Here is a 25,701-nt window from a genome sequence, read left to right on the forward strand (position 1 = left end):
AAATAATATTTTTTTCAAATCACATCTTTTTAAATTTTAATTTCAAAATCTTTTTCTAACTTCTTATCTTTTCAAAACTTACTATTTCTTATCTTTTTCAAAACCAACTAACTACTTTTCGCACTTTTGATTTTCGAAAACCACTAACAACTTTTTCAAAATTCTTTTTAATTAACTAATTGTTTTAAACTCTAATTTTATTGTATTTAAAAATTTTTGAAAATTCTCCCTCTCCCATTTCTTTCTATTTAATCACTAACACTTATCCTCCTTTAATAATTCGGACCCCGTCCCTTTCTATAAGTTTGAATTCTTCTCTTTACCTCATCCTTCTAATCTTCTTTTCCTCTGACACATCAATGAATCTCTATACTGTGACATAGATGATTCCATACTTTCTTTATTTTCTTCTCTTTCATATGAGTAGGAACAAAGATAAAGGCATTCTTGTTGAAGCTGATCCTAAACCTAAAAGGACTCTGAAGAGGAAGTTAAGAGAAGCTAAAGCATAACTTTCCAAAGAGGATCTGACAGAAATTTTTGAAAAAGAAGAAGACATGGCAACCAAAAATAAAAACAATGCCAACAATGCAAGGAAGGTGCTTGGTGACTTTACTGCACCAACTCCTGACTTCTATGGGAGGAGCATCTCTATCCTTGCCATTGGAGCAAACAACTTTGAGCTTAAGTCTCAATTAGTTTCTCTGATGCAATAGAATTGCAAGTTTCATGGACTTCCATTGGAATATCCTCATCAGTTTTTGGCTTAATTTTTGCAAATCTGTGACATTGTTAAGATCAATGGAGTTGATCCCGAGGTCTACAGACTTATGCTTTTCCCTTTTGCTGTAAGAGACAGAGCTAGTATATGGTTGAACTCACAACCTAGAGACAGCCTAAACTCTTAGGAAAAGCTGGTCAATACCTTCTTAGCTAAATTCTTTCCACCTCAAAAGATGAGTAAGCTTAGAGTGGAAGTTCAAACCTTCAAACAGAAGGAAGGTGAATCCCTCTATGAAGCTTGGGAAAGATACAAGCAATTGATCAGAAGGTGTCCTTCTGACATGCTTTCAGAATGGAGCATCATAGGTATCTTCTATGATGGTTTGTCTGAGTTATCCAAGATGTCATTGGACCATTCTGCGGCGGATCCATTCATCTGAAGAAAATGCCTGCAGAAGCCCAGGAACTCATTGAAATGGTTGCAAATAACCAGTTCATGTACACTTCTGAAAAAAATCCTGTAAACAATGGGATAACTAAAAAGAAAGAAGTTCTTAAGATTGATACTCTGAATGCCATATTGGCTCAGAATAAAATATTGACTCAGCAAGTCAATATGATTTCTCAGAATCTGACTGGATTGCAAGCTGCATCTGGCAGTGCTAAAGAAGCCTCCTCTGAAGGAGAAGCTTATGACCCTGAGAATCCTGCAATGGAAGAGGTAAATTACATGGGAGAACCCTATGGAAACACCTATAATTCTTCATGGAGGAATCACCCAAATTTCTCATGGAAGGATCAACTGAAGCCTCAACAAGGCTTCAATAACAATAATGGTGAGAGAAACAGGTTTGGCAATAGTAAACCTTTCCCATCATCTTCTCAGCAACAGACAGAGAATTCTGAGCAGAGCCTCTCTAGCTTAGTAAACATAGTCTCTGATCTATCCAAGACCACTCTCAGTTTCATGAATGAGGCATAGTCCTCTATCAGAAATCTGGAGGCACAAGTGGGTCAGCTGAGTAAAAGAGTTACTGAAACTCCTCCTGGTACTCTCCCAAGCAATATAGAAGAGAACCCAAAAAGAGAGTACAAGGTCATCAACATAATCAAAGTGGCCGAATGCACAGAGGAGGAGGCGGACATGAATCCCAGTGAGGAAGACCTCATGGGACGTCCTCTGGACAAAATGGAGTTCCCTATTGAGGAACCAAAGGAATATGAGGCTCATACAGAGACCATAGAGATTTCATTGAACCTACTTCTACCATTCATGAGCTCTGATGAGTATTCTTCCTCTGAAGAGGATGAAGATGTTACTGAAGAGCAAGTTGCTAAGTACTTTGGAGCAATCATGAAGCTGAATGCCAAGTTATTTGGTAATGAGACTTGGGAGGATGAACCCCCTTGCTCACCAATGAACTGAATGACTTGATTAGGCAGACATTACCTCAGAAGAAACCGGATCTCAGAAAATTCTTAATACCCTGTACCATAGGCACCATGACCTTTGAGAAGGCTCTGTGTGACCTGGGGTCAGGCATAAACCTCATGCCACTCTCTGTAATGGAAAAATAGGAAATCTTTGAGGTGCAAGCTGCAAGAATCTCACTGGAGATGGCAAACAAATCAAAGAAACAAGCTTATGGACTTGTAGAGGATGTCTTGGTAAAGGTTGAAGGCCTTTACATCCCTGCTGACTTCATAATCCTGGACACTGGAAGGAACAAGGATGAATCCATCATCCTTTGCAGACCCTTCCTAGCCACAGCAAAAGCTGCGATTGATGTTGACAGAGGAAAGTTGGTCCTTCAAGTGAATAAGGACTACCTTGTGTTTAAGGCTCATGGATCTCCTTCTGTACACATGGAGAAGAAGCATGAAAAGCTTCTCTCAATACAGAGTCAAACAGAGCCCTCACATTCAAACTCTAAGTTTGGTGTTGGGAGGCCCCAACCATGCTCTGAAAATCTGTGAAACTCCATGAGAGCTCACTGTCAAGCTATTGACATTAAAGAAGCGCTTATTGGGAGGCAACCCAATTTTTATTTATCTATGTTAAATTTCCATTTTCCATTGTTATTTTATGTTTTTTTTAGGTTGATGATCATGTGGAGTCACAAAAATAACTGCAAAAATCAAAGCAAATTCAAAAACAGCATTAAAAATAGCACACCTTGGAGGATGAGCTTACTGGCATTTAAAACGGCAGTAAGGGTAGCAGAATGGGCATTAAACGCCCAGTCTGGCATCATTCTAGGCATTTAACATCAGAAAAGGGCACCAGATTGGCGTTTAGCGCCAGAAAAGGGCACTAAGCTGGCGTTAAATGCCAAAAGGGAAGAAAAGTTGGTGTTAAACGCCAGAAAGGGAAGAAAAGTTGGCGTTTAACGCCAGGAATGGGCAGCAACCTGGCGTTTAATGCCAGGATTAGCACTCAGAGGACGTTTACACGCCAGAATGGTGCAGGGATGAGAAATCCTTGACACTTTAGGATCTGTAGACCCTACAGGATCCCCACCTACCTCAACACACTTTCTCTCTTCTTCACACATTCCAATAACACCCTTCCCCAAATACCCCTCACCAATCACCTCTATTTCTCTTCCCCAATACCCTTCACCAATCACCTCCATCCACTCTTCCCCTAACACCCCACCTACCCCACCATTCAAAATTCAAAAACTTTCCCTCCCAAACCCAACCCATAATACACGAACCCTACCCCTCTCTCCACTCCTATATAAACCCCTCATCCCTCTTTCATTTTCACACATCATAAACACTTCTTTCCCCCTTGGCCGAACCACTCATACCTCTCCATCTCCTCCATTTTCTTCTTCTTCTCCTTCCTTCTTTCTTCTTTTGCTCGAGGACGAGCAAACCTTTTAAGTTTGGTGTGAAAAAGGCGTTGTTTTTTGTTTTTCCTTTTTTCATAACCATTTATGGCACCTAAGGCCAGAGAAATCTCTAGAAAAAGGAAAGGGAAGGCAAAAGCTTCCACCTCCGAGTAATGGGAGATGGAGAGATTCATCTCAAAGGTCCATTAAGACCACATCTATGAAGTTGTGGCAAAAAAGAAGGTGATTCTTGAGGTCCCTTTCATGCTCAAAAGGAATGAGTATCCGGGGATCCGACATGAGATTCGAAAAAGAGGTTGGGAAGTTCTCACCAACCCCATTCAACAAGTCAGAATCTTAATGGTTCAAGAGTTCTATGCTAATGCATGGATCACCAAAAACCATGATCAAAGTGTGAACCCGAACCCAAAGAATTGGCTTACAATGGTTCGGAGGAAATACTTAGATTTCAGTCCAGAAAATATAAGGTTGGTATTCAACTTGCCAATGATGCAAGAAGATGCACTGCCCTACACTAGAAAGGTCAACTTTGATCAAAGGTTGGATCAAGTCCTCATAGACATATGTGTGGAAAGAGCTCAGTGGAAAAGAGACTCCAAAGGCAAGCCGGTTCAATTGAGAAGGCAAGACCTTAAACCCGTGGCTAGAGGATGGTTGGAATTCATCCAACGCTCCATCATTCCTACTAGCAACCGATCTGAAGTGACTGTAGATCAGGCTATCATGATCCATAGCATCATGATTAGAGAGGAATTAGAAGTTCATGAGGTCATATATCTAGAACTCTACAAGGTGGCTGACAAGACCTCCACTTTGGCAAGGTTAGCCTTTCCTCATCTCATTTGTCACCTATGCAATTTTGCTGGAATTGTCATAAAGGAAGACATCCTCATTGAAGAGGACAAGCCCATCACTAAAAAGAGGATGGAGCAAATAAGAGAGCCCTCTTATGGACCTCAACAAGAGCATGAGAAAGTCACTCATCAAGAAATCCCTGAGATGCCTCAAGGGATGCATTTTCCTCCACACAACTATTGGGAGCAACTCAACACCTCTTTGGGAGATTTAAGTTCCAATATGGAGTAACTAAGGATGGAGCACCAAGAGCACTCCATTATTCTCCATGAAATTAGAGAGGATCAAATAGCCATGAGGAAAGAGCAACAAAGGCAAGGAAGAGACATAGAAGAGCTCAAGCATTCCATTGGATCTTCAAGAGGAAGAACTAGCCGCCATCACTAAGGTGGACCCGTTCTTTGATTTCCTTGTTCTTATCTTTCTATTTTTTTTATTTTTATGCTTTATGTTTGTCTATGTTTGTGTCTTTATTACATGATCATTAGTTTCTAGTGTCCATGTCTTAAAGCTATGATTAATTCCATGAATCCCTCACCTTTCTTAAATGAAAAATGTTCTTAATTACAAAAGAACAAGAAGTACATGAATTTTAAATTTTATCTTGAAATTAGTTTAATTATTTTGATGTGGTGGCAATACTTTTTATTTTTCTGAATGAATGCTTGAACAGTGCATATTTTTTATAGTGAAGTTTATGAATGTTAAAATTGTTGGCTCTTGAAAGAATGATGAATGAAGAGAAATATTATTGATAATCTAAAAAATCATAAAATTGATTCTTGAAGCAAGAAAAAGCAGTGAAAAGGAAAAAGCTTGCAAAAAAAAAAATTTGGTAAAAAAGAAAAAGAAAGAAAAAGAAAAAGCAAGTAGAAAAATCCAATAGACCTTTAAACCAAAAGGCAAGGGTAAAAGGGATCCAAGGCTTTGAGCATTAATGGATAGGAGGGCCCAAAGGAATAAAATCCTGGCCTAAGCGGCTAAATCAAGTTGTCCCTAACCATGTGCTTGTGTCATGAAGGTCCAAGTGAAAAGCTTGAGACTGAGTAGTTAAAGTCGTGATCCAAAGCAGTGATCCAAAGCAAAAAGAGTGTGCTTAAGAACTCTGGACTCCTCTAACTGGAGACTTTAGCAAAGCTGAGTCACAATCTGAAAAGGTTCACCCAGTTATGTGTCTGTGGCATTTATGTATCCGGTGGTAATACTGGAAAACAAAGTGCTTAGGGTCACGACCAAGACTCAAAAAGTAGCTGTGTTCAAAAATTAACATACTGAACTAGGAGAATCAATAATACTATCTAAATTCTGAGTTCCTATAGATGTCAATCATTCTGAATTTCAAAGGATAAAGTGAGATGCCAAAACTGTTCAGAAGCAAAAAGCTACTAGCCCCGCTCATCTAATTGGGACTAAGTTTCATTGATATTGTGAGATTCATTGTATATTCTCTTCTTTTTATTCTATTTTATTTTCAGTTGCTTGGGGACAAGCAACAATTTAAGTTTGGTGTTGTGATGAGCGGATAATTTATACGCTTTTTGGCACTGTTTTTAGGTAGTTTTTAGTATGATTTAGTTAGTTTTTAGTATATAATTATTAGTTTTTATGTAAAAATCACATTTCTGGACTATACTATGAGTTTGTGTATTTTTCTATGATTTTAGGTCTTTTCTGGCTGAAATTGAGGGACCTGAGCAAAAATCTAATTCAGAGGCTGAAAAAGGACTGCAGATGCTGTTGGATTCTGACCTTCCTGCACTCGAAATGGATTTTTTGGAGCTACAGAAGCCCAATTGGCGCTCTTTTAATTTCGTTAGAAAGTAGACATCTTGGGCTTTCCAGCAATGTATAATAGTCCATACTTTGCCCGAGATTTGATGGCCCAAATTGGTGTCAAAACGTCGGTCAGAGACCCTTTTCTGGCGTTAAACGCCAGAACTAGCATAAAAGCTGGGGTTAAACGCCCAAACTGGCACCAGAGTTGGCGTTTAACTCCAAGAAAAGCCTATGCATGTGAAAGCTTCAATGCTCAGCCCAAGCACACACCAAGTGGGCCCCAGAAGTGGATTTCTGCACTATCTATCTTAGTTACTCATTTTCTGTAAACCCTAGCTACTAGTTTTAGTATAAATATTACTTTTTCTCATTGTATTAGACGTTTTGGTTATTCTGGTTCCCCCTCTGGTGCCAAAACCAATGAACACCATTATCACTTATGTATTTTCAATGGTGGAGTTTCTACACCTCATAGATTAAGGTGTGGAGCTCTGCTGCTCCTCATGAATTAATGCAAAGTATTATTGTTCTTCTATTCAATTCAAGCTTATTCTTGTTCTAAGATATCCATTCGCACTTCAACATGATGAATGTTATGATCAAGTGACACTCATCACCATTCTCACTTATGAACGCGTGCCTAACAACCACTTCCGTTCTACCTGAAAACAAGCTTGAATGTATATCTCTTGGCCTCCTGGTCCACGCCGCATGGTTGTCTCTCCTGGCAATAGAGCCTTCCATTCCGTGCGATCAGAGTCCTCGTGGTATAAGCCAGAATCAATTGGCAGCATTCTTGAGATCCGAAAAGTCTAAACCTTGTCTGTGGTATTCCGAGTAGGATCTAGGATGAGATGACTGTGACGCGCTTCAAACTCGTGACTGTTGGGCGCAGTGATAGTGTGCAAAAGGATCAATGAATCTTATTCCGAGACGATCGAGAACCGACAGATGATTAGCCCTACGTAACCCGTAGCCGGACCATTTTCACTGAGAGAACGGACAGTAGCCATTAACAACGGTGATCCCCCAACATACAGCTTGTCATGTAAAGGAGTAGAGATCCAGGAGGAACAAAGCATCTCTATACGCTTATTTGAAATTCCCACCAATGAATTACATAAGTATCTCTATCTTATTTTATGTCTTATTCATCTTTTAATTATCAAAACCCCATAACCATTTGAATCTGCTTGACTGAGATTTACAAGATGACCATAGCTTGCTTCAAGCCGACAATCTCTATGGGATCGATCCTTACTCACGTAAGGTATGACTTGGACGACCCAGTGCACTTGCTGGTCAGCTACGTGGAGTTGTGAGGAAAGTGTGTGAGATCACGATTCCGTGTACCATCTCCCGGTCAACCGCCTACAATTAGCATCTCCAATCTAGAATGCTTCCTCTTGTGGAAGTTGTACAAGTCTGAATTGGCATCTAACTCGGCCTGTTGGGTGCCATTTTATACACTCGAATGACACTAACGAAGACTTTTTGGAGCACACTAACAAATTTACGAATAGGTCCTCAGGAACCACCACTCCTATATATGACCGCCATATAAACTGAAAATTAATTAATCCAACGACAATCAGTTAAATTATTTAACATAATAAACATATTAACAGAAATTCTTAAAACATACGTTGTTGAAACCCATGTCATCTAATTGTTGCCTAAACTGTGCCCAATTGGTACACCAGCTACTGAAAGCTCATTGCGAGGTATAGATGCTATAAACGGCATACGCTCCCATGCCCAAACAAAAAGCAGAATAAAGGAGCAGTCCTCCATTAACAGTTGTATCATGATAAATGACACAATGACCTACGCAGATGTGTCAGACTAGTTGCCCTCAACTGTAGCTATGAATGCAGTGGAAATCTCGAAGAAGAGGTAAAAACTTTTGAGTTTAGAGAATTTATTGACTTGTCTGGAAGCACAACAGTTCCAAGCAAGTAGAATATGTGAGCCCGGATATACCGCTCGATTGAATTCAGGGTGTCTAACAGTTCGGTGTCTTGGCATCGCCAAACCCATGTTAAGTTTACCTTTCGTAACGTGTGATCATCTGGACCGGAAATCCTCCAAAAGCTGTTAAATAGTTCTCCCCCTTACCCATGGCTGTTATTTATTCTGCCTGTCACGGGCTCCCCATTAACTGCCAAGCCAAGAATATGTGTGACGTCTTCTAAGGTACCAGTCACTTCACCGACTGGGAGGTGGAAGGTATGGGTCTCAGGCCTCCAACGCTCCACCAAAGCACTCAATAGTGTAGAATAACCCCTCAATTCTCCTATCTGCGAAACGTGATGGAATCCAATTGATGCGAGGGCAGTTGCAGCTATCTCGTTATAGTTTACGGGTAGATCAAATTTTTTGGACAATAAATTTTTGATAGCCTACAGAAAAAAAAATTAATAACACTTTAATAAAAGTAACAACAAAACAACAACAACAACAACAATAAGACTACACATAACAATAATAATAACATCGGTAGTATTTAATAATAATAATAATAATAATAATAATAATAATAATAATAATAATAATAAAGTGCTAATAACAATTATAAAAATAGTAATATAATAATATAATAATATTAATAATACTAGTATTCCTAATATTAACTAATAGTAACAATAATATAACTAAATAATAATAGTAATAATAATAACAACAACAACAACAATAACGACGACGACAACAATAATAATAATATTAAGAGTAAAATATTGTTTTTGTCCCTAACATTTGGGGTAAATCTTATTTGTGTCCCTAAAGTTTAAATCGTCCTATTTGTATATGTTCCGAGGGTTACCTGAAACTAGAGGTCGATCTCGGATGAGATCTTTTATACTGATCGGAGCTGCTGAGTCCGATCTTACGGGGGTGTTTGGAGTCGCGGTGTCCGACGTGTGAGACTTGGTGGTAATGCTGATCCTTCGTCTCCGGAGGGTGGGGGTACCTGCAAGGGACTCCGATGCTTAAGTTAGCAAGGGTATTAAGCAGGTATTGAGTAGAATCAGAGTATGAGTTATACCTGGGTGCTCCAGTGTATTTATAATGGTGTGGAGTGACCTTTTTAGATAAGATAAGTTAGTTACTTATCTTATCTTATCTTTATCTTTGAGTGAGGTCATCTTATCTTTAGGGGAACTGCCTTTATCTCTACAGGCTTGGGCTGCCCTTGGATTTGGGTCGTGTTCCTCTGCTTGGGCCCTTTTATTGGGCTTTCCTGTGACTTGGCCGAGCTCTTTAAGAAGAGGCCGGGTTGTCCTAGCCTGAAGAGGTCGGTCGCTTTGTCCGTAGAACATCCCGGGTCGGACAGCTTGACCCAGGGTATGAACAGTATCCCTAACATTTGTAAAAATGATTCAATGTTATCCTGCCGTCAATTACACATCATGAACGCTTTAGTTTGAGTTTTAAAAATCTCTTCTTGAAGTTATAATACAAATGTATGGGATAGAATCAATAATCCATTCCAAAAAATAACTCATCAAAAGTTAAAACTAATTCCTACAACATTTACATAATTCACTTTTCTAGGGACATAATTAAATCTAAACACAAATAGTGGGTATAATATTAAAATAGAAAACATCCAAGTGAGACCTAATTGAGAATGAATACATCCAAGTGAGAATAATTGAAAAATATAATCTGATTTGTTAGTATAATTGATAGTAGGATAACATTGAATCACTTTTATAAATGTTAGGGATACAAATAGGACGATTTAAACGTTAGGGACACAAATAGAACTTACCCCAAACGTTAGGGACAAAAACGATACTTTACTCTAATATTAACAATAACATTATAATATACTAATAAAAAAAATAAAAAAAACTTACACATTAAGGCATAAGTACACAAATTCAGGAGTCCGTGTGTTAACCTCCAACATTGCCTTATTGAAGCAATCTAAATAATCTCGAATGCTTTCATCCACTCTTTATTCTACACCATGTAATGAGATTGGGTGTTTAGCCTGAGTTCTTCTAATGGTAAAGTGAGCTAGGAACTTTATCTTAATGTCGGCAAAAGAAGATATAGACCTAAAGAGCATTATATTGAACCAAGCCATCGTTGATCCTAACAATGTTTCAAGAAAGTCTTACATCATATAACATCCCCAACTCCTTCCAGATTCATTTTTGCTTCAAAAACATTGATATGCTCTTGGAGATCCAACTTGCCTTCATATTTTAGATATGTTAGTGTTCATACCCTGAGTCGAGCTATCCGACCCGGGATGTTCTACTGACAAATCGACCGACCTCTTCAGGTCAGGGACAATCCGACCTCTTCTCGAAGAGCTTGGCCAAATCACCAGGAAGAGCCCAAAAAGGGCCCAACAGAGGAACACAACCCAAATCCTAAGGCAGTCCAAGCCTATAGAGATAAGGGCAGTTCCCTTGAAGATAAAATGACCTCACTCAAAGATAAGATAAGATAACTATCTTATCTCCAGAAAGGTCACTCCACACCATTATAAATACACTGGAGCACCCAGGTATAACTCATACTCTGATTCTACAAAAAACTTGTTTAATACTCTTGCTAACTTAAGCATCGGAGTCCCTTGCAGGTACCACCACCCTCCGGTGACGAAGGATCAGCACCATCACCTAGTCCAACAAGTCGGATGCAACAACTCCGACCAGTACAGAAGATCTCGTCCGAGATCGACCTACAGTTTCAGGTAACCCTCGGAACATTGGCACTGTTGCTGGAGAACCTGGAAGTCATCCCATCACCATGGCGGACGACCAAGACCACGACCACAATTCAGATCTAGAGGATAGAACACCGCACAAAAATGCGGACACTACACCAAAGGATACTCTTCAACTTAATAACAAAAAGAATTCTCCAAGTACGGGAGCCATGGAGGCGCTTCAAGACCGTTTAAAATAACTTGAAGAAGAAGTCCTACGTCAACGAGAGGCTGAGAAAGACCTACAAAAGGAAATAAGGCGACACCGGGAACTGGAGGACAAACTCCTAAAACTCGAAGTCGATCTCAAGGCCAAAGCTAACAGATCCCCTCATGAGGATAGCTCCCATAAGGAACAAGATCCATTCTCCAAGGAGATCATGAAGACCAAAATCCCAAAAGACTTTAAAAGTCCCAGATATGACTTTGTACGATGGCACTACAGATCCTGGCTATCATCTCAGCAACTTCAGAAGTAGAATGTACCTCACCGATGCCCCAGATGCAGTTCGTTGTAAAGCCTTTCTGACTACTTTAACAAAGACAGCAATTAGATGTTTCGACAATTTGCTTCTTAGGTCCATCTCAAGTTTTGACGACTTAGCCAAGAAGTTCTTGGCCAGATTCTCCATCCAAAAAGATAAGGCTAAGCACGCCCCAAGTCTATTAGGAATCAAGCAAGGAGAACGGGAAAGTCTTCGCAACTACATGGAAAGATTCAACAAAACGTGCCTGGACATACAGAACCTACCAACAGAGGCTGCCATTATGGGCCTCATCAATGGCTTGCGAGAGGGACCTTTTAGCCAATCTATATAAAAAAAACACCCCACATCTCTGAACGAAGTGCAAGAACGAGCGGAGAAGTACATCAACATGGAGGAAAACTCTCGACTGGGAGAGACCTCAAAATCTGGATTCACCTATCCCTCCCGGGATAAGGACAAAGAGTCCAAGAAGAAGGAAGATCGACATGGAGAAAAAATAAAAAATACCACAATTACACCCCTCTTCGGGTGTCCCTTGTGGATGTCTACAGAGAGGTTTGCCACACTGAGAAAATACTTCCAACTCGACCACTCAAAGGCAAAAAAGGAGGAGGGAATCGGACCAAGTATTGTGAATACGATCGAATCCGTGAGCATTCCACCAACGAATATTTTGACTTAAAGAATGTCATAGAAAAACTAGTAAGAGAAGGGAAATTAGACCGATATCTGGCCACCCGGGACGATCAGCAAAGAAAAAGAAGAAGGGAAGAAGATGTCGGACGAACCGAGTGATCACCTCTACACCAGAAAGACACGTCCACATGATACACGACGGATTTGCGGGAGGAGAAATCTCCAAGTCATCTCATAAAAGATATCTTAAAGAAGTATATCATGTTGAGGGGAAGGAGGAAGCACCCGACATCCCCGCAATTACTTTCACCAAGGAAGATGCATCCGGTATCATCTCAAGACACGACGATCCCATGGTCATCAGTGTTATACTGGCAAACGCAAATCTCCACCACGCACTGATAGACCAAGGGAGCTCCGCTAGCATCTTGTTCAAAACTGCCTTCGACAAGCTTGGCTTGAAAGAAAAAGAACTTAGAGCATATCTGAACAGCTTGTTTGGACTAGGAGACACCCCAGTTCAACCGCTTGGATACATCTCGCTACACACAACCTTCGAAAAAGAAAACTAGTCACGAACACTCAAGATAGATTACATCGTGGTCGATGTAAGTTCAGCCTACAATCCCTTAATAGGTTGAACAATATTGAATCAGCTCAGTGCAATAGTCTCGACTCCACATCTATGCATGAAATTTCCAATGGCAGAAGGGATAGCTACAATAAAAGTAGACTAGAAGACGGTGCGCCGCTGTTACCGTGAAAGCCTAAACCTCAGAGGCAGAAGAGATGAATTCCACACAACCAAACTCGGGAGAGTGCAGAGGCGGGAAGAACTCCACCCACAACCCGAAGAGGAAATAGAGAAAGTCCAGATCGGGGACACCTCGGACCAAACAACTAATATCGGTACAATCCTAAAAGGAGACATAAAAGAATCACTCATACAGTTCTTGCGAGATAATGTCGACCTCTTTGCATGGAAGGCCGCAGACATGCCAGGCATAGACCCAAAGTTAATGTGCCACAAGCTAGCAGTCTACCCAGGATCTCGGCCGGTACAACAGAGGCATAGAAAGCTCGGACCAGAACGATCCCAAGCTGTGGAAGAGCAGGTACAAGCTCTACTGGAGGCAAGATTCATAAGAGAAGTTAAGTATCCACTATGGCTAGCCAACATCGTCTTGGTGAAAAAATCAAACGGAAAGTGGCGAATGTGCACCGACTGCACTGATCTCAACAAAGCCTGCCCAAAAGATCCTTATCCACTCCCAAGTATTGACGCTCTGGTAGATGCCTCCTCCGGATATTAATACCTCTTGTTTATGGACGCATACTCGGGATACAATCAAATCCTAATTTATCCACCCGACCAAGAAAAAACTTCCTTTTTAACCCCAAAAGTAAACTACTGCTACATCGTAATGCCTTTCGGTCTTAAAAACGCGGGAGTTACTTATTAGAGACTAATGAATAAGATCTTTACGGATCACATCAGAAATATCATGGAAGTCCATGTGGACGACATGTTAATAAAGACACAAAATGAAGAGACGCTATTGTCCAACCTGACTCAAGTATTCGACACTATAAGACGACATAGCATGCGACTCAATCCTGCAAAATGCACCTTCGCAGTAGAAGCTGACAAATTTTTGGGTTTTATGCTCACACAAAGAGGAATCGAGGTAAACCCGGATAAGTGCCGGGCAATACTCGACATGAAGAGTCCAACTTGTGTCAAAGAGGTACAACAACTCAACGGGAGGTTGGCAGGCTTGTCCAAATTTCTAGTGGGATCGGCAATAAGATCTCTTCCCTTCTACGCCACTCTAAGGAAGGGAAAGAAGTTTCAATGGACAACGGAGTACGAGCAAGCCTTCCAGGATTTCAAATGGTTCCTGGGACAGCCACCTATCCTAACTCGGCCACGGGAAGGAGAGCCACTCATATTGTACCTCGCGGTAAAAAGTCGGACAGTAGCCTCAGCACTAGTTTGGGAAGACGACAGTGGGCAACAACCCATATACTTCATCAGTAAAGCATTACAAGGATCCGAGCTGAACTATCAAAAAATAGAAAAATTTGCCTACGCTTTCATACTAACATCTTGACGACTTCGTTCATACTTCCAAGCTCACACCATTAAGGTTCGGACCAACCAGCCCATAAAAGGGATTTTACAGAAAATAGACCTATCGGGCAGAATCTTGCAATGGACAGTCGAGTTGTCCAAATTTGATATTCAATACGAAGCTCGGACAGCCATCAAATCACAATACCTGGCTGACTTTATTGCAAAGTTTACAGACACACCGAAAATCCCCACGGAATGGAATCTTTACGTGGACGGCTCCTCGAATAAAACTGGAAATGGCGTGGGTGTGATAATTGAAAGCAACCAAGGAACCCAAATTGAACTCTCCCTCAAATTTGGGTTCCTTGCCTCGAACAACCAAGCAGAATATGAGGCACTACTAGCTGGTTTGAAGCTGGCTAGGGAGGTTGGAGCTCAAAAGCTTATCATCTTCAGCGACTCACAAGTAGTCACTTCACAAATAGCAGGAAGCTACCAAGCCAAAGATCCCACCATGAAAAAATACTTGGACAAAACTAGGGAACAGCTCGGATAACTCGGAGAATATGAGGTCTGTCACATACCCCGAGAATAGAATGCCCGAGCTGACGCACTCTCAAAACTAGCCAGCACCAAATCATGGGGCAACAATAGAAGCCTCATCCAAGAAATTCTGCAGAACCCATCAATCTCGGAAGAAGAGAAAGTCCTAGCCATAACAGGTCAGGATCGGCTAAAACGGGAGGCACAATACTACACTATCATAAAAAACACTCTATACAAAAGAGGAATTTCAATACCATTGTTAAAATGTGTGCTGACTTCTAACACAAAGGAAGTTCTAGAAAAAGTACACAGTGGCATTTGTGGCAATCATCTCGGAGCGCAAGCACTTACCAAAAAAGTACTCCGGGCAGGATTTTATTAGCCAACTCTACAAAAGGAAGCCGCAGAGTTTGTAAAGACATGTCTACCATGTTAGAAACATGCCAACTTTTACATCGCCCCGCCGGAAGAACTCATCAGCGTGACCTCACCTTGGCCATTCGCAAAATAGAGACTCAACCTTCTTGGACCCTTCCCTCAGGGATCGGGACAAGTTAAATTCCTCATAGTAGGGGTAGACTATTTCACAAAGTGGATCGAGGCAGAACCCCTAGCTAATGCCACTGCTCAAAGAAGTCGAAAATTTCTATATAGGAACATTGTCACAAGGTTCGGGATTCTATACTCCATTACCACAGACAATGGTACCCAATTCACAGACGCATGCTTCAGAAAGTTGGTGGCCAACTTGAACATAAAACAACAATTCACTTCCATAGAACATCCCCAAGCCAATAGACAAGCCGAAGCCGCCAACAAAGTTATATTGGCTGGGCTGAAACGAAGATTACAGGACGCAAAGGGAGCCTGGGCCGAGGAGCTCTCACAAGTCCTATGGGCATACCAAACAACGCCACATTCCACCACAAAGGAATCACCCTTTCGATTAGCGTATGGAATGGAGGCAATGATCCCAGTAGAGATTGAAGAAGGGTTGCCTAGAGTGATCTACTATAGCGAAGAAGCCAACTCCCAACTTCAAAGGGAAGAACTCGACCTACTTCCGGAAGTCCAAGAAAGAGCTTGGATTAGGGAAGAGGCATTAAAACGTCGAATGGCTTCGAGATATAATCAAAAGGTAGTACAGTGAGTTTTTGCTGAGAACGACCTCATCCTAATTCAAAATATAATATTGGAACAACCCGACCTGGAGAAGGAAAGCTGGCAGCAAACTGGAAAGGACCCTACCGAGTCATAGAAGTACTGGGAAAGGGCTACTACAGACTGTCTGAACTCGATGGGTGAGAGCTTCCTAGGTCATGGCACGCCTGCAACCTAAGAAGGTACTATAGTTAGAGATGATAAAGGATCTTAGGATAAGGCGCACTATTTTTCCTGAAAATGTTTTTTAATGAGGCGCCAAGCCAAGACCTACAAATCACTCGACTTAGAGGGTTAAAACTCCCGCATGTATATATTTGCATTTTCTTTTGAATAAAATTTGTTTAGATCTTCTACAAATTCTCAAGCCGCAATAATCTGAAATGTTCATCGTCCGATTATAAAGCTGCAGATTGGCAGAAAGTGAAAATCAAATTCACTGCACGATCACGATAAAGACCAATAGAGATGAAAACCAAATTCATTAAAAGATGAAAACAGAATAATGCAAGAAGTTATCGAAAGTGATCCATTGAAAGGACTTGACGAGGTCCTAATAAAATGGATTGCTAAAAAATAACTTAACGACTGGCCGACGTAAAAAAGTCAGACCAGTCGCAATAACCAAAGTTATAAGTAAATTCCTGGAAAGAGGTATGGCCAGCCCTATAAAAGAGGATTACTATAACTTAGAAGGGCCCGACATGATGAAGTCGGCCCAAAACATAAAAGTTATAAAAGTAATCCCTGAAAGAGACCTGAACAAGGTCCGTGAAAGAGGATTACAAAATTAACTTAGAAGGGCCCGACATGATGAAGTCGACCTCCCACAAACAAGTTATAAAAAGTAATCCCTGAAAGAGACCTGACAAAGGTCCAAGAAAGAGGATTACTAAAAATAACTTAGAAGGGACCGACATGATGAAGTCGGCCTCCCACAAACAAGTTATAAAACGTAATCCCTGAAAGAGACCTGACAAAGGTCCAAGAAAGAGGATTACTAAAAATAACTTAGAAGGGACCGGCATGATGAAGTTAGCCTCCCAGAAACAAGTTATAAAAAGTAAATCCCTGAAAGAGACCTGCCAAAGGTCCAAAAAAGAGGATTACTAAAAATAAACTTGTGACCGAACTAAGGAAGCCAACATACAAGTTGGACCCAACATCCGCAACCTCAAGCCACAAGTATACAAAGGTAATCCAAAGAGGTCGGACAATAAGGTACCAGACCAACATGTTGTAAAAAAGCACAAGTTATAAGAAGAACAAAACTCAATAGGCCACCAAAGTCAGCCCCAAGAGCCTGAAAACTACTTTGCCAAACAAGCAACTAGGAAAGTAGCAAAAAGTCAGAAACACCATCTACAAATATAAAAAGTTCAAAAGCCCACAAGCCGGGCTGTCTACATAAACATCCTGAATAATCATTGGGGATCCAAATACTTCTCGGCAGCATCAATACAGGGTGAAGGAGGATGAGTCTGAAGAGGCACCGCATCCACTGTCCCATCATCCCGGTTCAAGATGTGACAATCAGGTTCCTACTCAAAGCGATCGACCTCAGCAGTGGGAGTCAAAGAGGTCGGCACAATAGAGGTTTTGGTGGTAGGCAGTGAAGGACGATCGACATCATCATCATCATCATTGTCATCAGGAACAATCTTACCATCCCTAATAATGTTGTCCAGGCTAAAAAGGGAAAGGTCAAGCTCCGGCGTAAGAACTCGAACTTGCTCCTTCAAATTCTCATAAGCAGCATTAACACTGCCTACAAGGTGACCTTAAAGTTCGGTATAATCAGCCCGGACAGATTCCAAGCTATTCCTGAGATCCATCATCTCTCTATAGGTGGTAACATAGCTATCCTTATGTTTTAACGCTGTGTCCTCAACTAATTACACAGCGGCCGCAAGACCAATAGCCCGAGTCTTTTCCCCCTCCAACTCTTTCTCCAGCTTGTTCACTTTCATCTCAAGCTCCTCTTTTAAACCCTTAATCTGGTCAAACTCTGATTTCGCATCCTCCATAAAGGCCTTTGTAGCATAGATAGGAAGATCTTGAGCGGTCTGGTATAAAGCTGCTCCCATGTGTGCCAGTTTAATGCCACTCCGAGTGATAAAATCCAAATGATGAAGAATGGATACATCATCAGTAGGCATGACACCATAAGGAGCAATCTGTTGATCAACAAACCCGACAGCATCAAAGTCGGGAGCATCCAGATTAAAAGGCTCGACAGTCCTGGGTCTTTTTGGAGGAGGAGCGCCGGTAGGAGAGGAGGTAGCAGCAGAAGTTTGTGAAGGATCAACCAAATAAACCCGAGGAGCAGGGATCATCCTCCTCGGTCCAGTAGAGCTCGGAACCAAAGGCTTCGACGAAACCTGAGAAGACCCCTCCCTGGCTGTTCCGAAGGTTACCTGAAACTGTAGGTCGATCTCGGACGAGATCTTCTATGCTGGTCAGAGTTGTGGAATCCAATCTGATGGACTTGGTGGTGGTGTTGATCCTTCGTCCCCGGAGGGGGGTACCTGCAAGGGACTTCGATGCTTAAGTTAGCAAGGGTATGAAGCAGGTATTGAGTAGAATCAGAGTATGAGTTATACCTGGGTACTCCAGTGTATTTATAATGGCGTAGGGTGACCTTCTTAGATAAGATAAGTTAGTTATCTTATCTTATCTTTATCTCATCTTCAAGTGAGGTCATCTTATCTTCAAGGGAACCGCCTTTATCTCTACGGGCTTTGGGCTGCGCTTGGATTTCGGGACATGTTCCTCTGTTTGGGCCTTTTTATTGGGCTTTCCTGTTACTTGGCTGAGCTTTTTGAGAAGAGGTCAGGTCATCTTGACCTGAAGAGGTTGGTCGCTTTGTCTGAAGAACATCCTGGGTTGGACATCTTTTGACCCAGGGTATGAACAGTACCCCTGCTCGAGTTCGGTCTTCCTTTTTGAGGTTGAATCTTTTAATCTTTTTCGAGTGAAGTCGAACTCGAGCATTTCGTCGATTTTGTCTTTTCTAGGGTTCCCTTTTTGAATGCAGAACGTTTCGCTTCCTTTAAAAACGCGCGCTTTTGGTTGAGCATCCTGGCCTTGGGAACGTGCGAGGGTTTTAAATGCCCCATTAATTGGTTTTTGATGCTTCGTTTCTTTGATCTTTTTGAACTTTTCACCAAACGGTTTCTCTTCTTTATTTCGTAACTCCCCTTTTTCTTTCTCTCCTTCTATTTTCCCTTGAAAGCTTATGTTTCTTGGTGTCTTAACGTGGTTTTGGCGATCGTGAGTGCTTCTGACGGTAACTTCTAGCCTCTTCGTCTTCGATCTTCTTCCGCATTCTTCTCCTTTCTTCAGGTTGGTTTTTCTTTTTCTTCCGTCGTCTATTTTTCTGCTCTGTATTTGTTTTTTGAAGTTCTGACTGAGTTCATGTTGGAAAGCTTGAATCTTTGTATATCATTATGCATGGTTTATAACTATGATGCACGTCTTCTGGTTTTCTTTTTGTCCTTATGTATGCTTCTTTTGATGGCTTTTTGATCTTCTTCGCATTTGTTTTTCTTGGAAAGGGTTTCTGCTGAGACATTAGTCTTGTGGATTTTCTTGAATCTTTATTCCCTGATTGCCTCTAAAGGATGCCCCTGGACCTTGCGTTGTGTCCTAGGGTTTTCCTTTTTATCTGCTGTACCGCGCTTGATTGTGTTGTCCGAGTTGTTTTGATTTCGTCTGGGATGTCTTTACCTTTTTAGTAATCCAATCTTTTTCTTGTTTGTAGGACTAGTTGGCCATGTCTTCCCAAAAAAATATTGTTAAGGCATCTCCTCTGGTTCCTGAAGGGATGTCTGATTGGCTGGACTCTCTTGTCTTGCTGTGTGTTTCTTTAGCCGATTTTGAATTTTGTGTGACGCTTAGAAGGCATCATCATGTCTGTAGCAGTGAGGATCAGGAGAGCAATTACAAGTTAGTAGCACCTGATTCTAGTGATAGAGTTTGCTTCCCGGTCCTGACCCAGGGGGAGCGTCCTTTCTTCTATGCTTATGATTACTTTTTTGGCCCAATGAACATCACATTTCCTTTCACCTCTTTTGAAACTGACCTACTATGGTCTTGTAATGTGGCCCTTTCGCAGCTCCCTGCGAATTCGTGGGGTTTCATCAAGATTTTTTAGCTTGTTAGTCAAGAATTTGGTGTTACACCTTCTCAAACTCTTTTTCTGTATCTTTTTGTGTTGACCAAGCCTAGGACTGCCAAGAAGAAGGCTTCTTGGATTTCTTTTAGGTCTGCCCAGGGGCACAAGGTTTTTTCCATGTATGACGAATCTTTCCGGGATTTTAAGAATTACTTCTTTAAGGTCCGGGCTGTTGAAGGAGCCCGACCTTTCTTTCTGGATGAAAATAACGAGCCCTGCTTTCCTTTAGAGTGGTAGAGGAATGTAGTGGTATCCCGATATACTTGGGGGATGTTGAGCTCGGTCGAGCAGGCCTTTGTGAATGTTTTGGAGGAGATTTGGGGGGAACCTCCTCATTTGGATACTAAAAAATCTTTAGGAGACCTGTCCCTCATTCGAACTGCTTTGGGTATTGCCTTGATATATTTCCTTTCTTGTTTTCTTCCTACTTTTCTCCCAGTGTGATAACTTATTGTTTTTCATTTTTCAGAGATGGCCAAGAATAATGATGCGATGAAGGCTTTCAAGAAGGCGAGGAAAGCTACTGCAGCTCAAAACATCTCGGCCCCAGCTGATGGGGAAGGAACTTCCCAAGCTCCTTTGAAGCCATCCGTGCCGAGCTCTCCTAGCCCAAGGAGAATGATCCCTACACCTCGGGTCCGTTTAGTGGATCCCCCTCAATCTTCTGCTGCTACTGTAGTTTCTTCTTCAGCCGCCCCTCCTCCAAAAAGACCTCGAACTGTTGAACCTTTCAATCTAGATGCCCCGGATTTTGATCCTATTGGTTTTGTGGACCAGCAGATCGCTCATTATGGTGCTCTTTCAATGGATGATGTATCTCTCCTTCATCACTTGGATTTCATAACTCGAAGTAGTGTTAAGATGGCTTATATGGGAGCTGCTTTGTATCACACTGCCCAAAATCTGCCTCTACATGCTACCAAAGCTTTTATGGAGGAAGCTAAGCAAGAATTTGATCGGATGAAGGGTCTAAAGGAGGAGTTTGAAGCGGAGGTGACTAAACTGAAGAAGGAACTGGAGGGGGAGAAGGCCAGCTCTCTTGCCCTGGCGGCCTCTATGCGATTGGCTGAGGATGTGGCTTTGAAGCACAAAGAAAGCTACGTCACATTGATAAACCCATATTTTGTGATATATTTTGTGCTTAGCTTGAGTGATTTATTCAATTCTTCACCCACTTATTCATATTAATTGCATGGTTTTACTTTTCCTTCCTTATTATGTGATGTATGTGAAAAACATGTTTCCTATGCTTTAAAATTAATTATTTTAATTACCTTTATTTTCCATTCGATGCCATGATTAGTGTGTTGAATAGTTCAGATCTTCTAAGGCAAGAATGACTTAAAGGATGAAAAAGGAAACATACAAAAATGGAAGGAAAGCGTAAAACGGAGTTTTGGAGAAACTGGCATCCACGCGATCACATGGACAATGCGACCGCGTGCCAAGAGCGAAGAAGCAGCGATGCGGCCGCATGACTGACGCGACCGTGCACCTAAAGAAGAACATCTATGACGCGGCCGCATGACTGACGCGATCGCGCGACAAGGAAAACTCCAATTTACGCAACCGCGTGACCCACGCGGACGCGTGACAGAGGCCACACACCAGAAATTGCAAAAAAAGCTCATAGTGAATTCTGAAGCCCTTTTTGGCCCAAATCCAAGTCCAGAAGGCATAGACCAGAGGTTATGAAGTGGGGGAATGCATCCATTCAAGAGGAGTCCTAGTTTTGAGGATTATCTCTTTATCAGGTTCAATATTCCTTTTTTCATTACTTGCTTTCTCAATTTAGTTTATGAATTCTTCTATGTTACAGATTACTCTTTTGAATTAATGTTATTTGAGGTATTTCAGTTAATATTGCTTTCTTTTATTTATGTTATTGATTATTTCCAATCTGAAGACATTTTTATTCCAGTAGATTTAATTTCTTTTCCTTTTGGTCTTGGTTAAGAAATCAGTAACTCAGGAGTTATCTTAGCTCAACATAATTGATAACTGTTATCTTTGCTAATTGAACTGAACTTCAATAATCCCAACCGTTTCTTAGGAAATAAATAGGATTCGAAGGTCAACTAATTAGTCCCTTGACTTTCCTTTGCTTTAGCAAAGGTCAACTAAGTGGAATTAAGATTCAACTTTCATTATTATTGATAAGAACAACTAAATCTGGACTTCCAATTTCTCATACCTTGCCAAAGGGTTTGCTTTACAGTATTTATTTATTTTAATTACCATTTAAATTATTTTCCATATTCGTTCCTCATTCTCAAACCCTAATTTACTATCTCCATAACCAATAATAAGAACATACCTACCTGCAATTCCTTGAGAAGACGACCCGAGGTTTAAATACTCGGTTATCAATTTTAAAGGGGTTTGTTACTTGTGACAACCAAAACATTTGCACGAAGGGATTTCTGTTGGTTTAGAATCTATATCTACAACGCGACTATTTTTATAAAATTCTTTACTAGCAAAAATCCTGACGTCACACGTCCTACCGAGAAGTGATGCATCTTCGGGAGGAGCTAGAGTCAGTCCGGGTTGATTATTCTGAGCTCCAAGGTCATCTTGTGGGTAGCGTAACTGCTGCTTATGAGAATCTGAAAGAGCAATTCCGAGTTCTTGTGCCAGATCTCGACCTTTCCCTTATTAGTCTGGACAATATTGTTAGGGATGGTAAGATTGTCCCTGACGATCCTGATGATGATGATGATGTCGTCCCTCCTTCGGTTACTTCTACCAAAGCCTCTGTTGTCCCGCCTTCTTCAACCTCGGCAGTTGAAGCTACTCAGCCAGAATCTGATCCAGACGTCCAGATTTTGAACCAGGATGACGGGACAGTGGTTGCAGTTCTCCTTCAGACTCGCCCTCCTTCTCCCCAAGATGCTACTACTGGGAAGCCTTTGGATCCTCTGTAATTTTTTTGATATGTTTGTGTATAGCCCGGTTTTTTTGGGCTTTTGAACTCTTTATTTTTGTAAGTTTGTGATCTCTGACTTTGGATACTCCAGTTGCTACTTTAGCAACTTTGTTTTGAAAAACAAAATAGTTTCTCTTGCTCTTGGGGTCGGCTTCAAGCGGCCTCTTGAGTCTTGTTTTATGATAACTGCATTGTTTCTTTGTGATATGCTTGCTTGCAGCTTTCTTTAGCACTTACCGGGAATCTTCAGAGTATTTATTGTTCGACCTCTTTTGATTGCCTTCGTACTTTGTTTATTTCTTGTCTTAGTTGAAGTGTCCCTTTTAAGGCTAGTTGTTTGTTTGAGTATTCTTTGATAGAATACTTTGTAGATTAATTTTCGCGAGGTCGTGGTCTTTCGGGTTGAGTTATCTCCCTTTTGATGCACGCCTTCTGTTGGTTTATTCTCTTAGTTGATCTTTTCTTGAGTTATTTCTAGTAACCCCTTTGGGTTTACTTTTTATAGCTCTGTCGCTTTTGGTCGCCCTGGGCTGGCTTCTTCATGTTGATTGGTCTGCCCCAAGTTATTTTGAGTAATCCATTTTGTTTGGACCTTGTCCGGTCTCTTTATATGGATTACTTTGTATAACTTTTGTAGCTTTCTGGGCTGACTTTGTCAAGTTGGTCCCTTTGAAAGTTATTTCTAGTAATCCGTTTTATTTGGACCTTGTCAGGTCTCTTTTTTTTACGGATTACTTTTTATAACTTTTTGTAGCTTTAGTCTGACTTCTTCATGTCAGTCCCTGTTCCGTTACTAGGTAATCCTTTTTCTTGGATCTTGTTCAGATCTCTTTTGGGGATTTACCTTTTGTAGCTTTACATCTTTCTGGGCCGGCTTCGTCATGTCGGGCCCTGTCGAGTTACTTGATAATCCTCTTTCTTGGACCTTGTTTAGGTCTCTTTCAGGGATTATCTTTTGTAACTTATCTTTCTGGGCCGACTTTGTCACGTCGGGCCCTGTTGAGCTACTTGATAATCCTCTTTCTTGGACCTTGTTTAGGTCTCTTTCAGGAATTATCTTTTGTAACTTATCTGTAGGAGTCCGACTTCCTCATGTCGGGCTCTTCGAAGTTATAGTAATCCTCTTTTATAGGGTTGGCCAGACCTCTTTCCAGGGCTTTACTTATAACTTGAGTTGTTGTGACTGGTCCGACTTTTCGTGCCAGCCAGTCTTTAAGTTATTTTATAGCAATCCATTTTATTAGGACCTCGTCAGGTCCTTTCTATGGATCACTTTCTATAACTTCTTGCATTATTCTATTTTCATATCTGCCGATTTTGTAGAATTTGGGTTTTAACCCTCGTTTTTATCATGATCGCGTAGTGAATTTGGTTTTCACTTTCTATCGATATGTAGCTTTATAATCGGACAATGAATGTTTTTAGAATAATATGACTTGAGCGTTTGTAGAGAATCTGAACAAATTTTATTAAAAAAGAATGCAAATATACATGAGGAGTGAATTTCCTAAGTCGGGTGATTTGTAGGTCTTGGCTGGGCGCCTCGTTAAAAAACCTTTTTCAGGAAAAAGAGTGCGCCTTGTCCAAGATCTTTTATCATCCCTAGCTATAGTACATTCTTACGTTGCAGGCATGCCATGACCTAGGAAGCTTTCGCCCGTCGAGTTTGGAAAGCCTGTAGTAGCCCTTTCCCAGTACTTCTATGACTCGGAAGGGTCCTTTCCAGTTTGCTGCCAGCTTTCCTTCTCCAAGTCGAGTTGTTCCTATGTCGTTTCGGATTAGGATGAGGTAATCTTCAGCAAAGGCCTGCTGTATTACTTTTCGGTTGTATCTGGAGGCCATTCGTCATTTCAACACCTCTTCCCTTATCCGAGCTCTTTCTCGGATTTTCGGAAGTAAGTCGAGCTCTTCCCTTTGAAGTTGGGAATTGGCTTTTTCATTAAAATGGATTACCTTGAGTGATCCTTCTTTGACCTCCACTGGGATCATTGCCTCCGTTCCGTAAGCTAGTCGGAAAGGTGACTCTTTTGTCGTGGAATGTGGAGTCGTTCGATATGCCAATAGGACTTGCGGGAGCTCCTTAGCCCAGGCTCCCTTTGCATCCTGTAATCTCCATTTTAACCCTGCTAATATAACTTTGTTAGCAGCTTCAGCTTGCCCATTGGCTTGGAGGTGCTCAACAGAGGTGAATTGTTGTTTTATATTCAAGTCGGCCGCTAGTTTTCTGAAGCCTGCATATGTGAACTGGGTACCATTGTCAGTAGTGATGGAGTATGGAACTCTGAACCTTGTGATGATGTTTCTATATAGGAATTTCCGACTTCTTTGAGCTATGGTGTTGGCTAGGGGTTCTGCCTCGATCTATTTTGTGAAGTAGTATATTCCTACTATGAGGAATTTGACTTGTCCCGATCCTTGAGGGAAAGGTCCGAGGAGATCGAGTCCCCATTTTGCGAATGGCCAAGGTAAGGTTACGCTGATAAGTTCCTCTGGAGGGGCGGTGTGAAAGTTGGCATGTTTCTGGCATGGTGAACATGTCCTTACAAATTCTATGGCTTCTTTTTGTAGAGTTGGCCAATAAAATCCTGCCCGAAGTACTTTTTTGGTGAGTGCCTACGCTCCGAGGTGATTGCCACAAATGCCACTGTGTACTTCTTCTAGGACATCTTTTGTGTTGGAAGTTGGCACGCATTTTAGCAATGGTATTGAAATCCCTCTTTTGTATAAAGTATTATTTATGATG

The 25,701-nt window shown here is 41.3% G+C and overlaps 1 non-coding gene across 1 annotated transcript; it reads right to left on the bottom strand.

Moving 5' to 3' along the window:
• Positions 1 to 962: 962 nt before the first annotated feature.
• Positions 963 to 1,070, bottom strand: LOC127746127 (small nucleolar RNA R71). The gene has a single exon (XR_008007746.1). It is a non-coding gene; the product is annotated as a small nucleolar RNA R71 (small nucleolar RNA).
• Between the last annotated feature and the right edge of the window lie 24,631 nt (positions 1,071 to 25,701).

This window comes from Arachis duranensis, chromosome 3 (assembly GCF_000817695.3).
Source record: "Arachis duranensis cultivar V14167 chromosome 3, aradu.V14167.gnm2.J7QH, whole genome shotgun sequence".
Lineage (NCBI taxonomy): Eukaryota > Viridiplantae > Streptophyta > Magnoliopsida > Fabales > Fabaceae > Arachis > Arachis duranensis.